The sequence below is a fragment of the Pipistrellus kuhlii genome, unplaced genomic scaffold (genome assembly GCF_014108245.1).
Source record: "Pipistrellus kuhlii isolate mPipKuh1 unplaced genomic scaffold, mPipKuh1.p scaffold_m20_p_3, whole genome shotgun sequence".
NCBI lineage: Eukaryota > Metazoa > Chordata > Mammalia > Chiroptera > Vespertilionidae > Pipistrellus > Pipistrellus kuhlii.
This window is the reverse complement of record NW_023425529.1, coordinates 24,215,290-24,233,401: the sequence shown is the minus strand read 5'-3', so window position 1 is coordinate 24,233,401 and position 18,112 is coordinate 24,215,290.

Below are 18,112 nucleotides of genomic sequence, written 5' to 3'. Positions count from 1 at the left end.
TGCCAGACTGGATTAAGCCCTGGAGACTGGGGTTATTGTTTGGCTGAGTTAATCAAGGAAAACGATGTAGGATTTGAACAGTGTGTATAGTAAGATATATAACTACATCTAAGATTAATTAATTTGAGCTGATCTTGAAGAGTGTATAGAATGGAATTCTTTGTAGGGGGAAATTTTGAGAACTGTGAAACAATAACATGGAAAAGCATAAAAATTTTTCATGATGGTGTTAACATGAGAAAGCAAAGCTAGAAGGCTAAAACAAGAGTTAAAATTTAGATTGCAGAAAATCTTGAATAAGACATTCTACTTTGAAGAACAACAGGTACATAGTGAAATTTTTTTAAAGGTGTGATATGATTAAAGTTATGTCATAAAGGGTACCTAACATATAGGAGATATTCTGAAAAGAGTGAAAAGTGAAAGGAGATTAGAGATGTAGCCATGGCAGGTATCAAAGCCAAAAATGAATGCTCGAGCTGCAATATATATACTGAAGAGTAAAATGAGCTATCTCGGAACTGGGCTTTTGAAGAAAAGGGTGTTTCCTATAACTGGAAAGTTGTTTTTTTGTCTTGTTTTGTTTTAATATACTTTATTGATTTTAGAAAGGAAGGGAGAAGGTGAGAGGGATAGAAACATAAATGATGAGAATCATTGATTGGCTGCCTCTTGCACACCCCCTACTGAAGATCAGGCCCGAAACCTAGGCATGTGCTTTTGGCTGAAATTGAACCTGGGACCTTTCAGTGGCAGGCTGACCTCTATCCATTGAGCCAAACCAGCTAGCGCTCACTGGAAAGTTTTGTTGTTGTTGTTTTAATATATCTTTACTGAGAGGCAGGGAGAGGGAGAGAGAGATAGTAACATCAATGATGGGAGAGAATCCTTGATCGGCTGCCTCCTGCATACCTGAATTCAAACTGGGACCCTTCAGTCCACAGGCCAATGCTCTATCCACTGAGCCAAACCGGCTAGAGCTGTGTTTGTTTTTTTCTTTGTTTTTTGTTTATTTTTAAATATATTTTATTGATTTTTTACAGACAGGAAGGGAGAGAGATAGAGAGCTAGAAACGTTGATGAGAGAGAATCATCGACCAGCTGCCTCTTGCACACCTCCTACCGGGGATGTGCCCGCCAACCAATGTACATGCCCCTGACCGGAATCGAACCTGGGACCTTTCAGTCAGACCTACGCTCTACCGCTGAGCCAAACCTGTTTCGGCCTAGAGCTGTGTTTTTTAAGAAAGTGTTGTTGGGTTTTTTTGTTTTGTTTTTTAACTGCAAATCTTCTCATGAATTGAAAGAACTGGATAATAAACACCTGAACACCTGCTTAACATCAATTACTAATATTTTGCCAAATATGTGCAGGCTGTGTCCTGAGACTTCCCTCTCCTTCTCTCTGGTCTCTTTCCTCCCTCTCCCCCTTCCCTTCTCCTCTTACTCACCTTCCTTTACCCCCTCTCCCGCATCTCCTCTCCTTCTGTGTTCTCCATCATTACTCTGCATACATCTATTTGGAACAAGGGCACTCTCCTACATGGCCAGTGTCACAGCACCATTATCCCATTCACCAATGTGTGTGACTAGAAGTGGGAGCTCCAGGTGATGGAGCCCCTTCAAGTGGCATCAGGTGAAAACGTCGTAAAACCGGGAAACGAGTTCTACAGACCAGTGCCCGTCCACGAACTGTCATCACCTGTCTGCAGTTAGAAAAGTATTGAAAACCTTTACACAACTTGATAGAGTAATTTTATCACTGTTGAACCTAATATTTAAAAAAAACAAAAAAAAACACAGGGTTTGGCAAAACCAGTTTGGCTCAGTGGTAGAACGTCGGGACAGCTGGTCGATGTTTCTCTCTCATCGACTTTTCTAGCTCTCTGTCCCTCTCTCCTCCTCTCTGTAAAAAAATCAATAAAATATATTTTTTAAAAAACAAACAAAAAATACCAGGGCTTGCCAAAACCGGTTTGGCTCAGTGGATAGAGCATCAGCCTGTGGACTGAAAGGTCCCAGGTTCAATTCCAGTCAAGGGCATGTACCTTGGTTGCGGGCACATCCCCAGTAGGGGGTGTGCAAGAGGCAGCTGATCAATGATTCTCTCTCATCGACGTTTCTAACTCTATCCCTCTCCTCCTCTCTGTAAAAAATCAATAAAATATATATATATATTTTTAAAAACAGGGCTTCTATTTTTTTTTATCTGTTTATTTGATTATTCTGATAACTCACTTTTACGTATTTTGCAAAAATATCAGTCCAGCCCTAACCAGTTTGGCTCATTGGAATGGGTCCTAGGTTCGATTCTTGTCAGGGGCATATGTACCTTGGTTGTGGCACTTCCTGCAGGAGGCAGCGGATCCACATTTCTCTCTCATCGATGTTTCTAACTCTCTATCCCTTTCCCTTCCTCTCTGTAAAAATCAATAAAATATATTTCAAGAAAAAAGAAATCAGTCCACTGGAAATTAAAAAACAACAACAACGGGTCTTTCATAGATTGAGAACCAGTGTCTACAGTCCCCTCCTTCTTGCTTGGTAATTAGTAATTATAAATTCTCCAAGAACACACCATTGCATAAGAGCTATATGACTAGGAACAGCATTCAGACTCATTGACTACAGCTCTAATGGGTCAGATGTAGCAACAGCAATTTCTTTGTCAGTGGTTCTCCCTATCAAGCTCCTAACCTAGTGAGGACACCTCCAGCTTTCTGGGAGCCCCTGGGGTGGGGTCTTTCATATGCTCACACCCTCCTCCCTCCCAGTGGCCCTTCTGCTCTGCTCCACTACCCTGCTTCCCCGAAAATAAGACAGTGTCTTATATTAATTTTTGCTCCCAAAGATGCGCTAGGTCTTATTTTCAGGGGATGTCTTATTTTTCCATGAAGAAGAATACGGTTTGACATTTATTGTTAAATGAAAATAAAGGAAATTTATTACCTGTATACAGTACGGTAGTATGGTGGTTGTCAACACAAACCAGACAAACTGAGTCCTACAGTATCAAGAATTTACTCATTTATTCAATGACAATCATGTCATCATCTTCTGGAACATCATCCTAACAATCCAACTCCTGAATTTCCTGGTGAATTTCTTGTGACTCCATTTCTTTCAGAATCAGTGGACCAAATCTCTCATGTTTAGCCTGGGGGTAGGGAAGACTTATTTTCAGGGGGTGCCTTATATTTCACTCAGAAGGAAACCTGTAAGTAGGTCTTATTTTCGGAGGATATCTTATTTTCGGGGAAACACGGTAGGTGCTGCAGGCTCCTGTCAGGATCTGTGCTACAAGCCAAACAGCCAAAGCCATGGTCTAAGCTAAAGAAATGGAGACCACTGTGTATGACCTTTTTTGGGGGAACCCCGAAGCAGGCGGCTGGCACCTAGTATCATATAGTTTCCAGTGAAATGGCTCTTTATGCTTTTACTCAGAGCTCTGTTTCTCTTAGGGACCCAGACATGCTTTCATGGGCCTAGATTGGCGACAGATTTGAGTAACAGCTACCCCACGCTGCATTTATTACTCCCCATCCAATGACTGAGTCTTTCTTATAGGGCTTCTCTGTCTAAATCTCTCTTCCATTAAAATGAGTTCTGTTGTAGGAAGTAGTCTGAGCCCCCATGTCAGCAAGTTTACTTCTGTCCTGACTCACCACTTTGCCAGACGTGCCCAGACGTGCTTGCATCCCAGCAATAGACCCAATTTAGACGCAAGCTGAGATTACTGCCACATGTGAGTCACCTCACACTACACATGAGATTCTTCTGAAAAAGTCTCTAAAATATGCAGCAAGAGCACGTTTTGCACCTATATTTTAGGTTCCTCACTCTGCATTTTGATACTGCCATATTGAGCAGGATCAATAGCAACATAATAACCTCATTCTCTGATTGACTGGGAGTCTAAAGAAAATATGCATGATCCAAAACCAGTTCGGCTCAGTGGATAGAGCCTGTGGACTCAAGGGTCCCAGGTTCAATTCCGGTCAAGGGCATGTACCTTGGTTGCGGGCACATCCCCAGTGGGGGGGGAGGGGGGTGCTGGAGGCAGCTAATTGTGTTTCTCTCTCATTGATATTTCTAACTATCCCTCTCCCTTCCTCTCTGTAAAAAATAATATATATATTATTATTTTAAATATATATATATATATATATTTAAAAATATATATATATATATTTTTAAAAAATATATATATATATATTTTTTAAATATGCATGAAAATACAGAGCATCTTACAGGAAGAGTGGAAAGCTGGAAAGAACTAGGTATCCAATAAAAGCTTTCCCAGTTGGTAGATTGCAATTCAGCCAAAACACAATTGAATAATGATTCTATTTTATTTTACTTTTATTTTTAAATATATTTTATTGGGGTTTTTTTGCAGAGAGGAAGGGAGAGGGAGAGAGAGTTAGAAACATTGATGAGAGAGAAACATTGATCAACCACTGGGGAAGTGCCCGCAACCAAGGTACATGCCCTAGACTGGAATCAAACCCAGGACCCTTCAGTCCACAGGTTCTATGCACTAAGCAAAACCAGCTAGGGCTAATTTCTTGTTTTGAATTTAATAAATTATTTTCCTATAAGCTATCAATAAAAGGGTAAGTAAAATGTGAAAGGTGACTAACACACACACACCACATTTTTTATCTTTTCATGTATTTTATATCTGACTTGCTAACCAAGAAACTTTTTCAATGTTTAAAATTCTCAATTATGAAAATTGAATTTGATGGATTAGTTATTGTAGCATACAAATTACAATACCGGTTAATATTTTATCCATCAGCCTTAACTGGTTTGGTGTTTCTATCTCTCTCTTCCTCTCAAAAATCAATAAAAATATATATACATTTTAAAATATATTTTATTGATTTCTTTACAGAGAGGAAGAGAGGAGAGAGAGTTAGAAACATCAAAGAGAGAGAAACATCAATCAGCTGTCTCCTGCACACCCCCTACTGGGGATGTGCCCGCAACCAAGGTACATGCCCTTGATCGGAATCAAACCTGGGACCCTTGAGTCTGCAGGCCAACGCTCTATCCACTGAGCCAAACAGGTTAGGGCAAATATATATACACACACACACACACACACACACACACACACACACACACATATATATATATATATATATACACACACACATATATATATTTTTTTAATATATATATATTTTTTATTCATCAAATCTCTAAAAAGTCAGGGAAGAATCTAAACATAATATTTATGGGTGAAATATTTTAAAATGAATATTAGCAGTTTGGATCAATTACCTTCACTTTAATCCAAAAATAGGAAATGGGAACCCATCTTTCTTTTAACTACTAACCATACCTATACACTTTTTGCCCTCCTCTTACCTTCCTCCCTTATTTCATTACTTGCTTTTATAAACTTTGTAGTCCTTTATACATGTTGGTAAATTACCTCAAATTATTTTTTAAAGAGAGAGAGTTTCACCCCGCTGGTGTGGTGCAGAGACCTATGAATGGGGAGATCAAGGTTCAATTCCTAATGAGGGCATATACCTGGATTGTGCACTGAATCCCCTGTAGGAGGCGTGCAGGAGGAGCCATTCAACAATTCTCTCATCATTGTTGTATCTATCTCTCTCTCTCCCTCTCCCTTCTTCTCTGAAATGAATAAAAATATTTTTTAAAAAATAAAGTGAGAGTTTTATTAGTTTAGTTTGGGGTTTTGTTTTGGTTTGGTTTTTTTTTTGGTTTTTTTTTTTTTGCAGAACCTGTCAATCTTACACCCTTCTCACTCCCATATATCTGCTGAGCATATGTCCTCCCAGCATCACTTATAGCTAGGTTTGGCCATGTGACTAAGTTCTGAACAATGACCTGTAAGCAGAAGGGATCACATCCCCCTAAGGCAGGTGTTGGCAACCTGCGGCTCCGGAGCCACATGCGGCTCTTTTTGTTAAGTGAAAAAACCCTTTTTCTGCACGATCCGGTATATAGCATTAAGGTAAGAAACAATATATGCAGAGTTATATTTGTTTTAAATGTTGCAATGGTTTTGTGGCTCCCAGGTGGTTTTTTTTCCTTCGAAAACAGGTCCAAGTGGCTCTTTATGTCTTAAAGGTTGCCGACCCCTGCCCTAAGGAAATGTTTTGCCTTCATTTCTCTCATTCTTCCTGTGCCCTGTCCATCAGCAGCAGTACAAGCATGGTGGCCAGGGTGAGCCTGCATATCAGCATCACATCACATCACAGGATGGCAGAGCCACAAGAGAGAAGGAGCCTAGGTCTCCAGATGACCTCATTTTGCAATGCCTCCTGCACACCCCACAACCCAGGCATGTGCCCTGAACAGGAATGGAACTGAACTGTGACCTCCCTGTTCCTAGGCTGAGGCTCACTCGAGCCATGCCGGAAGTTTCTAGTACATTATAATTACAAGAGTTTTATTAAAAGGTTGATGAAATTTGGGGGCTCAACAAGGGCTGAGTCACATATGTAATTACCTGTTGGAACTGCTAAAAATCCTCTCCGCCAAACCTGAATAGGATGGTTTACTGCCAGACAGCTCAGGGCACCTTACTCTACATGTTATTGCCTCCTGTTGGCCAAACACCTGAACAGCTATAGGCCATTCCCCATTCTGACAATACCTCTGTACCCTACACTTTGAAGTGTATTATCTCCACCTTGCCTTACGACAAATTGTGTTAATAAAAAGCAGGGGTCCTGAGACAAGGGGAACTAAGGACTAAGAATTAAGAATGGAACTTTAGCTCCTTTAGCTGAAGCTCCACTGACCCCTAATGCCTTTCAAAATTACCTTTTGTCTTTGGACTCCTACTTAATCTACACACAGCCTTTTTTTTTTTCCCTTCTTCTTCTCCCCCACCCTCCTGAACCCTTCTTAATGCTGGGATAAGAAGCCCGGCATTGCAAGGCCTATTCTGTGTCTTTATCCCACCCTGTATAATGGCCCCTTTTCAGTTCGTGAACATAATCAATTCTTTCCATCCTTATAAATAAAAATGTATTCCATATTCCTCCAACCTGCTAACTATATGAACTATACTTGTTTTTTCCACTTTTTCACTTCCCATACACTGTCTCTTCACTACAAAAGTACAGCCAGCCCTCCTGGATATAATTTTTTCAATTATTTTCAATAAAATCATTAATTGTCAAATGGAGAAGACGCTCAGTTTTAATTTTACAAACCTACTATCACATTACAATAAAAGCAAGTCTCAGACCAAATTCTGCATTGCATGGTTGGCTATGTTTTGTCCTCTCTTATTTCTGTGATGCCACACTCATCTAGATTGTTCATGTTTTCTTCCTGATATCCCTGTTTTTTTAATGTTATTTTTCAAGTCTATATTCTTAGCCAACTGCCTTCTTGCTCTTTAAGATCTTCCTGGTAAATAGCATCCATTCAGATCCTGATCGCTCTCCGATTCATCTATCACATTGCCAGAGAAAACTGAGCCTCCTTGATGTACAGGATCCTTAGTTTATACTGGTATCAACGTGGAAAACCTATGTTTCCCTCTCACAGTTTTCCCATGTATTGCAAATTGACTTCAGTCTATTTAGCCCTTCACCAGCTGATAGATTCTTTTAGCAAATATCAGAAATATCCATTGATTAGACTAGGTAAAAGCATACCTTCCTTCAACATTAATATCAGATGGTAGATTACAAGGAAAACAAAACTGAGTCCAAACTTTTTCAAATATGTAAACTTTTTTTAGCAAGTGAGCAGAAAGTTGTATAACCTACTCGTTTTTCAGAAAATTCTCACTCTCCTCCTCCTCAAGCATGCCTACGGGTATCTTGTATGAGAGGTTCACTCTGAGAGCATAATCAGCCCAACTGTCCGGTCTGTCAGTAGATGGAACAGAAGGTAATGGGGAGAGGTGGACAACACAGAATCAAATAAAACAGGCCTAGGAAGTAGGAGGTTACTGGGCTTTCCAGCAACTTATCCGTCATGTAGAGGATATATTACTGTCTATGATGTGTCAGGCCCTGTTCTTCGCACTGGGTCTATAGTTATGAGTAAAGCCAATAAAATCCCTTCTCTCACAGAATTTACACTCTGGTCAGGCATTCTTGGACCTCTTTTCACAAGAGTGATAGTGCTGTGAAATCTTTTTAGCTAGCCATGTATCTGGAACACCATTTATTTCACTAATGAAAATGTATTTCTAATATCCCTTATGCTAATTAATGGATCTCCTGGTGTAAATTTCAATGAAGATCTTTGAAATGCTTAAGTAGCCACCCGGGGAGCATGGATTTCTGACTAGAGCACTTCAAATTATAACTACCACCCCTGGAGTGTGAATTCCTAATAGGTAACTGTAATGATAACTAACCTTCCTGAGAGTATAGATTAAAGTTAATTTATACACAAGCACATGACACGGTTTTTAAGGAAGTATTTTAAAGTAACTTATAACAGATGCAATACATATATGGCAGGGAGTATGGCTGACCAGAGCTCTCAAGTTTCACATACAGATTTTAAAAAACTAAGTTACCAAATCCTTTGGTCCTGCTGGTTCTCCCCATGATCTAGAAACTACCAGAACAACAGAAGGCATGTCAGACCCAGCCAGAGAGGCTCAGTGGTTGAGTGTCAACCTATGAACCAAGAGGTCATGGTTTGATTCCTGGTCAGGGCACATGCCAAGGTTGTAGGTTCTATCCCCAGTGAAGGGTATGCAGGAGGCAGATAATCAATGATCTCTCTCATCATTGATGTTTGTGTCTCTCTCTCTATCTCTGAAATCAATAAATACATATATATTTTTTTTAAAAAATTTTTAAAGGCATATCAGGTGCCTCCAGGCCCCTTGTACTGTGACTTGCTTTGCAATTATTCTGAATGGCCAGAGCCCATACCATTCCAGTCATTGAATATTTTGAATACAGCTCTTGCTCAAATCTTCAGCCTTAAAGAAACTGACTAAACTCTCTGAATCTTACCCCAAATAACTTGGGGATAGAATTATAAGTGTCCTAGCTTAGCCTGGAATTCATGCCAAAATTGATTGGCATTGTCCAGGCTGCATGACCTTTACACTCTCGTTTGGTGGGATGATGGAGATGCTTGCAGACCTTCTGTGGAAGTCTGTGACAGGCATACTGAATTGCTCCACCATCAGGGTGTTTCCAGAAGGGTAAGTTTTTCCATATATTATTGTGATATCATAATATAATAAATATAAATTTTGGTTTTCATCCCTGGTTCCTGATAATTTCCCAAGCAATAAAGATGCTAGGGCCCAGCTGACATCAGTAATTGAGTGACAACCTATCAGATTCCCAGTTGGGGCACATGCCCGGGTTTCGGGCTCAATCCCCAGTGTGGAATGTGCAAGAGGCAGTCTATAAATAATTCTCTCTCATCACTGATGTTTCTATCTCTCCTTCTCCCTTCCTCTCTGAAATCAATAGAAATATATTTAAGGGGGGAAAAAGATGCTAACTGAAACCGGTTTGGCTCAGTGGATGGAGCATCGTTTTGTGGACTGAGCAGTCCCAGGTTCGATTCAGGTTAGGGAATGTGCATTGGTTGCGGGCACATCCCCAGTGGGAGGTGTGCAGGAGGCAGCTGGTCGATGTTTCTCTCTCATCGATGTTTCTAGCTCTCTATCCCTCTCCCTTCTTCTCTGTGAAAAAATTAATAAAATATATATATATATTTTAATATATTTTATTGATTTTGTACAGAGAGGAAAGGAGAGAGATACAGAGTTAGAAACATCGATGAGAGAGAGTCATCGATCAGCTGCCTCCTGCACAACCCCTACTGGGGATATGCCCGCAACCAAAGTACATGCCCTTGACTGGAATCGAACCTGGGACCCTTCAGTCCCCAAGCCGACGCTCTATCCATTGAGCCAAACCGATCCTGGCAATAAAATATATTTTTTTAAAAAGATGCTAGGAACTTCTTTTGTTTTTTATATGGTCTTTGACCCTGGTTCCTTAGAATTCCTAAATCACTTGGATTTTCCTGAGTGATAGAAGCATCTTTTGTTTTAAGGAAGGGACTCTCTGGGTAGGCTCCTGGATAGCTTCAGTATGGGGGCTGGTGAGCCAAAAGACCAAGCCATGATTATTTTATTTATTTATTTTTTTTTTTAAGAATTCACATTCAGCAATCTTTTTATTTTTTATTTTTTATTTTATTGATTTATTCACAGAGAGGAAAAGAGTGGGATAGAGAGCCAGAAACATCGATGAGAGAGAATCATTGATCAGCTGCCTCTTGCACACCCCCCACTGGGGATGTGCCCGCAACCAGGTACGTGCCCTTGCCTGGAATCGAACCCAGGACCTCCCAGTCCGCAGGCCGACGCTCTATCCACTGAGCCAAACCGGTCCCGGGCCAAGCCATGATTATTAGAAGCTTGGAATTTTCTGCTCCCACCCCCATCCTCCAGGGAGGAGAGAGGGGCTGAAGAGTCATTAAATAATTGATCAGGTCTAAGTGATGAAGCCTCCGTAAAAGTCCAGAACTATAAATATGGAGATTAGAAAGCTCCCAGATAGGTTAACACCTCTACCCAGTATTATTCTTCTGTTTTCTATGAGCTGTTCTAGTGAATTATTGAACCTGATGAGGGGTTTTGGGAACTCTGGTTTACAGCCCATAGATTAGAAGTTCCTATGATTGGCATGCGCAGTGGAGGGACAATCTTGTGGGATTGAGCCCTTACCTTGTGGGATCTGACTCTAATTCCAGATAGGTTGTGTCAGAACTGAACTGAACTGTAAGACACTCAGCTGGTGTTGGAGAATTGGTTCACACATCTGGTGTCAAAAGGACTGTGAGTGTGAGATTTAAGGAAAACACGATGTGATTTTTCTAGAGACATATAATAACAAGGAAAATGAAGCATACATCCTTGACATCAACTTCTGAGAAATATGAACAGACTGTGTCTTCAAGGACATCATGGTGTTCATTAGTGTTTACATTATGTCCAATATTTCATTTCAAATAAAGGGAAATTGTATGGGGATTGTTTAGATGATCCAGCCCCCTATTGAATTATCAGTTTAGCTGGAGTGTCCGGTAAGTGAAAGAGAGTAGTGGGACATTGCTATTTTGAAAAGATAGCTAAGAAGACACCATATATATCAGATTATTTACAACAGAAAGTGTAAAACTGGGGAATGGAAGTAATATGTAAACATTGAGAACCTAGTGTGTGTAAGTCCTATCTTGCAAACTAACCTGAGCCAATTTGAGTACCATATGCACAACTTTTAGTTCTTTTTGATAGCTACAAGTAGCCAAAAATAAAAATTTAACTTTAACTGAAAGCCAAGGTCATATCTAGAGGGAGAATTGGGTCAGTCATCCAGGAGCTTCCAGTGTTCTTGGCCAGAGGTCCCTTGTAGGATTTAGTCCAGGCCATCATTGCTAAGGGCCTCTGGGGATTCCTACACACATATGCAACAGCTGGCAGTCTCTGGGATATTTTTAGATAATCACAAACCTTCTGTATGTTTCATTTTGTTAGGGGAAAAAACTTATTTCTGCCGGGACTGGTTTGGCTCAGTGGATAGAGCGTCGGCCTGCGGACTGAAAGGTCCCGGGTTCGATTCCGGGCAAGGGCATATACCTTGGTTGCGGGCACATCCCCGGTGGAGGGTGTGCAAGAGGCAGCTGATCGATGATTCTCTCTCATCGATGTTTCTAACTCTCTATCCCTCTCTCTTCCTCTCTGTGAAAAATCAATAAAATATATTTTTTTTAAAAAAACTTATTTCTAGCATTCATTGTGTTGTTAAACAGGCCACATTTTTTTTTTTTTTTTTTTTTTTTTTTTTTTTACCAGTAAAGCCCATTTCTCACATTTAGTAAGCACATTAAAGTGTCTAAGTGTTGATCAAGATACTGGTAACAGAAGCATTTGTAAAGGCTTAAGTGTCAGAAAACACCACTCCTGGACTGTGTGTTCTTGTTTTCTTTCTTTAGCTTTCATTATGAACATTTTAAACATGAAGAAAAAATAGTACAATAGTATAATGAACACCCATACACTCATCACAAAGACTTTATGTCTTAATATTTGATCATATTTGCTCATATATTAGATAGTTCGACACCTTTCATCCTTAAATACTTTAAACATATTCTTATTGATTTCAGAGAGGAAGGGAGAGAGAGAAAGAGATAGAAACATCAATGATGAGAGAATCATCCATCGGCTGCCTCCTGCATGCCCACCACTGGAGATGAGCCCAGAGCCCACAACCCGGGTACATATGTGGCCTAACTGCGAATCAACCTCCTGGTTCATGGGTCAATGCTCAACCACAGAACTGTGCCAGTCAGGCCACCCATAAATACTTTAGTATGCACTTGTCACAACCTAAGTACATTTCCCCATGATTACAATACCATTACAGTGGTGCCTCGCATAAAGAACGCCTCGCACAGCGAACACTGCACACAATGAACTTCATTTCATGATTCATACAACGAACTTCGTTTCACATAACGAAGTCGCCCGAGCTTCCACGACCGCTTTGCCCGAGCTTCCACGATCGCTGCCGATGTATTGCATCCTTCCGCGCAGGCACTGCAGGCAGTCGTTAGTCACTGCGCTTAACTTAAGCACGTATCGCGGCAATCATTCTTCATTACGAATTAAATCACGCACGTATCACGACAGTAGTCCTTTTAAGTTAAACTCAATATTTTTTTTATATCATGGCTTCTAAAAAAAGCAGGAAGGTGATTTCAGGTTTTTCATGAAACCATCGGCCAAAAAGCAGAAAATGGATGAAGATGTGCAAGATTCGGTAGACTCTACTTAGTCTGTCTTAAAATTAAAAAAATGTGTGTGTTTTTTTTTAAAAAATATGTTTTTAGATGTATCTAAATAAAAATAATAACAAAAAATTTATCTTTTTTTATGTCATCTTAGCATATTTTATGCTACAGAACGAATTATTTTTTTTAACATGTATTGTTATGGGAAAACGCGTTTCACATAACGAACTTTTCGCATAACAAACTTGCTCCTGGAACGAATTAAGTTCGTTGTGTGAGGCACCACTGTACACACTTAGTAATCCTCTAATATCCTCTAATGCTCAGCCTGTGCTCAAATTTCCACATTTGTCCCCAAAGTGGATTTCACAGTTAATTTTTAAAAACCAGACCCAACAAGAATTTGGCCTTGCATTTAGTTGTTACTGGCTTGTCCCTTCTGGATTAAAATGCTGGCAGCATCTGGGGGATAGATTAATCCAAATGGTACACACACAACTTCACAATGTATTTGCTACAACATATTAAAGAAAATTCCAGACCTCACAATGGCTTTACTAGAAATTTTCAGCATTCTTATTTATGCTTTTCCTGAAGGCAAAGAGGAAGAAGATTCAGCCAAGCTAATGTATTCTCTATATAGAAAAGACCTTTCTAATCCTTTTAGAAATTAATACTGATGACAATATTAATAACTGTTACTTTAGTGCAATGACATTTTCCATATCTTATTGTGATATCACAGGTGTTAAGTCCTATCTAAAGTTAAAAAATAAATAAAAATAAAAAGCTGATTTCAACACCACACTTTGAGAAACTCCATGATATCACATACAAACTCTCAGGGATGACTCTGACGGTTCTTTATGACTTGGCTTCAAACCACTTTCCTACCGTCTCTTTTGTATCCACACATATATCCTGAGCTATTCAATGTTTACGGGCAGGGCCAGATTGAGGGTGAGGTGAGAAGCCTGGAACAGAAAACAGAAGGAGGCAGCATTCTCTGGTTCATGTGAGAGTGACATTTCCCTAAATGTTGGTCCTAGGCATCTCTCTCACTTACCCCAGTCTCTGCCCTTTTCCCTGAAAATCTCAGGCACTTCACCTGTGCCATTTCAGCACATCCCGAAAACCCACTCAGTTTGAGATTCCTTATCATAAAAACTTGGGAAATGAAAACATGCTATCTTTTGTTGTTAATCTTCACCCTAGGAGATTTTTCATTGATCTTTAGAGAGTGGAAGGAAGGAAGGGACAGGGAGAGAGAGAGAGAAAGAGAAATCCAGACCAGGGCTGGGGATCGAACCAGGAACCCAGGTACTGCGATACGGATACGTGCCCTTGACCAGGAACTGAACCATGACCTTTCGGTGCACAGCCAACACTCTAACCACTAAACCACACTGATCATGGAAACATGCAATCTTTAAAAAAAAGAAAGAAAGAAAAAGAAACATGCAATCTTGATGACAGTGCACATAGGTGACTTGAGCTTTGGCACAAGATGTAAGATTCCTAGGTCTGTGGAGAGTCTATAGAAAACCTGTGTGTGACTTCAAAAAGGCGCTTCCTGAGGACAGACGCAGCCCTGTGGAGGGCAAAGGCAGGGCAGCAGTGACCTGGGCATGTGCAGAACGTGCACTGCCTGAAGAGCTGGGACTTATGATCCCTCACACGTGATCATTTGTCAAGTAGAGTTTTTCAAATCCAAGCCAGCAGATTCCAGGAAACTAAAAAGACAAGGTGTTAACCTTCCCCCAGGGCTGTAAAGTACAGCATAGGAAATATAGTCAATAACATTGTAATAACTAGGTAAGGTGCCGGGTAGGTTCTAGAATTGTTGGGGGGAATCACTTTGTAAATTATATAATTGTCAAACCACTATGCTGTGTCAATATAAGAAACATTCAACCCAGCTGTCATGGCTCAGTGGTTGAGCGTCAACCTATAAACCAGGAAGTCACGGTTCAATTCCCAGTCAGTGCACATGCCTGGGGTGTAGGCTTGATCCCCAGTAGGAGGCGTGCAGGAGACAGCCTATCAATGATTCTGTCTCATCATTAATGTTTCTATCTCTCTCTCTCCCTTTCCCTTCCTCTCTGAAATCAATAAAAATATATTTTAAAAAATAAAATTGTTAACATGGTACATTTTATATATAAAATGTGTATACATACACACACACACACACACACACACACACACACACACACACTGAGTGGCCAGATTATTATGATCTCTGAATGCATAATAATCTGGCCACTCAGTGTATTTATATCTCAAATGGGTACCAAAAGTAATTCTAGACTTTTGCTGGAGATCAATCACCTATTTGCCCTGAGCTTTCTATCAGCCAGTACAAAGGGGAAAACTGATCAGGTGCATGATTTATAGTAGCTTTCATATCAAATAAATGAGGTACTCCAGAGAAGTACAGTGAGTGGCCAGATTATTATGCGTTCAGAGATCAAAATAATCTGGCCACTCAGTGTGTGTGTGTGTGTATATGTGTATATGTATATATATACATATGTATAGATATAGATATATATATGTATGTATAGATATAGATATGAAATGAAACATTCAAACCTGTAAAGAGTTTTTTAAAATATGTTTTTATTGATTTCAGAGAGAAGAAGGAGAGGGAGAGAAAGTTAGAAACATGATGAAATGATGAGAGAGAATAATTGGTTTGCTGCCTCCTATACACACACACAAACACACACACACGCACATGCACACGCACACGCACACGCACACACCACCACCAGGGATTGAGCTGACAACCCTGGCATGTGTATTGATCGGGAATTCAACCATGACCTTCTGGGTCAACGCTTAACCACTGAACAACAGGGCCTAACCTGTCAAGAATTTTTGTGAATTTATTTGAGCCAAACTGTTGACAATTGCTGGGAAGCAAACTCTCAACGCATTGAGATGACTCTCCAGAGAATGGCAACTTTGCACCTCATTTTATTTATTTATTTATTTATTTATTTATTTATTTATTTTATTAAATTATTACCTGTGTACATATTTTAACATTGCCCCCCCCCATACATACCCTCCCTTCCCAGAGTTTTGTATCCATTGGTTGTGCTTATATGCATGTATACAAGTCCTTCGGTTGCACCTCATTTTATATATTACAATGAAAAAAGATGTGTAAGTGGGTTACATGCAAGTCATTGGTGATAGATTAGCAAGGCGGGAGAAAGCAAAGTGGGAAACCTCTGGACTGGATAAAAAGTAAAATGATGCATCTTTTGCATAGGTGGATACAGCATGGTTAATCATCAACAATGAATAATAGGACAGCCGAAACCGGTTTGGCTCAGTGGATAGAGCGTCGACTTGTGGACTGAAGGGTACCAGGTTCGATTCCGGTCAGGGGCATGTACCTTGGTTGTGGGCACAAACCCAATAGGGAATGTGCAGGAGACAGCTGATCAATGTTTCTCTCATCGATGTTTCTAGCTTTCTATCCTTCTCCCTTCCTCTCTGTAAAAATCAATAAAGTTTAAAAAAAAAAAAAAAAAACAATGAATAGGACAAAAATAACATGAGAGGATTTGTAGCTCTGCTCTGGTGCATGGGCTGCTCCCTGAGAGGTCTGGAAAAAGGGAAGTCACCCTGACATTCCAAAGATATGTTATCATAGATGCAAAAGACAATAGACGGGCTTAGTTAAGGTAAAGATGGACTTTTGTCAAGGGAGGTACTAGCTTAGGACTTGACTGCCTGCCATAAACTGCTTTTAATTAAAAAGTTTTAATTTCAGACCATCCTTTGTGGTTACTTTAAGTCTCTGAATTTGAAATGCTGCCAAGCAGGCCTTCCCTGAACTTGTCAGGTTAGCACATGGCCCTTTTCGCCCACAGATATATACCTGAAACGAATATAAGATAATATTGAATGTCAACTGTAATTGAAAAGTAAAATAATGCCATGATATTGGGGGGGGGAAAGTGTGTGACCTTGATGCACACAAACAATGGACAGGGCTTGCTTAAGATAAACATTTTGCCGAAACCGGTTTGGCTCAGTGGATAGAGTATCGGCCTGTGGACTGAAAGATCCCAGGTTCGATTCCAGCCAAGGGCATGTACCTTGGTTGCGGGCACATCCCCAGTGGGGTGTGTGTGTGTGTGCAGGAGGCAGCTGATGGATGTTTCTAACTCTCTATCCCTCTTCCTTCCTCTCTGTAAAAAATAAATTAAAAAAAAAAAAAAATAAACCTTTGACTAAAACATTTGGCTCCATGGATAGAGCAGTCTGCACTTATCTCAGTTGTGGGCTAGGCCCTGGTCGAAGCTTCTGCAGAAGGCAGCCTACAGATGTCTCTCACATCAATGTTTCTCTCTCTTCCTCTGCCCCTCCCTTCCACTCACTCTAAAAAATCAATGGAAAAAATATCCTTGGGTGAGGATTAAAAAAAATTAAGTCATAGGACATAAGGACCTACCCAGTTAAGAATTTATGATTTGGCCCTAAACCGGTTTGGCTCAGTGGATAGAGCGTCGACCTGTGGACTAAAAGGTCCCAGGTTCAATTCCGATCAGGGGAATGTACCTTGGTTGTGGGCACATCCCCAATGGGGAGTGTGCAGGAGGCAACTGATCCATGTGTCTCTCTTCTAGATGTTTTTAACTCCCTCTCTCTCCCTTCCTCTCTGTAAAAAAATCAATAAAATATATTCTTTAAAAAAGAGTTTATGATTGCCTCACACAGTTTGGCTCAGTGGATAGAATGTCGGCCTGTAGCCGAAGCCAGTTTGGCTCAGTGGTAGAGCATCGGTCTGTGGACTGAAAGGTCCCAGGTTCTATTCCAGTCAGGGGCATGTACATTGGTTGCAGGCACATCTCTGGTGGGGAGTGTGCAGGAGGCAGCTGGTCGATGTTTCTCTCTCATCTACATTTCTAGCTCTCTACCTCTCTCCCTTCCTCTCTGTAAAAAAAATCAATAAAGTATATTTTTTAAAAAAAGAATGTCGGCCTGTAGACTCAAGGGTCTTTGGTTAGATTCTAGTCAAGGACAAATGCCTGGCATGTGGGCTCGATCCCCAGTAGGGGGCATACAGAAGGCAGCCAATCAATGATTCTCATCATTGATGTTTCTATCTCTCTCATCTTCTCTGAAATCAATAAAATATATATTTTTTTTAAATTAAGAATTTATTATTTATTACAGTATCCCTTTTTCATCCACAGGCCCCTCTGGCTCTGTAAGAGGTAAGACTAAAGGCAGAAGAAGAAATTATCTTTTTATTTTATCCTTCTATGGTCCAGGTGGATATCTGGGCAGCCAGAGTCTG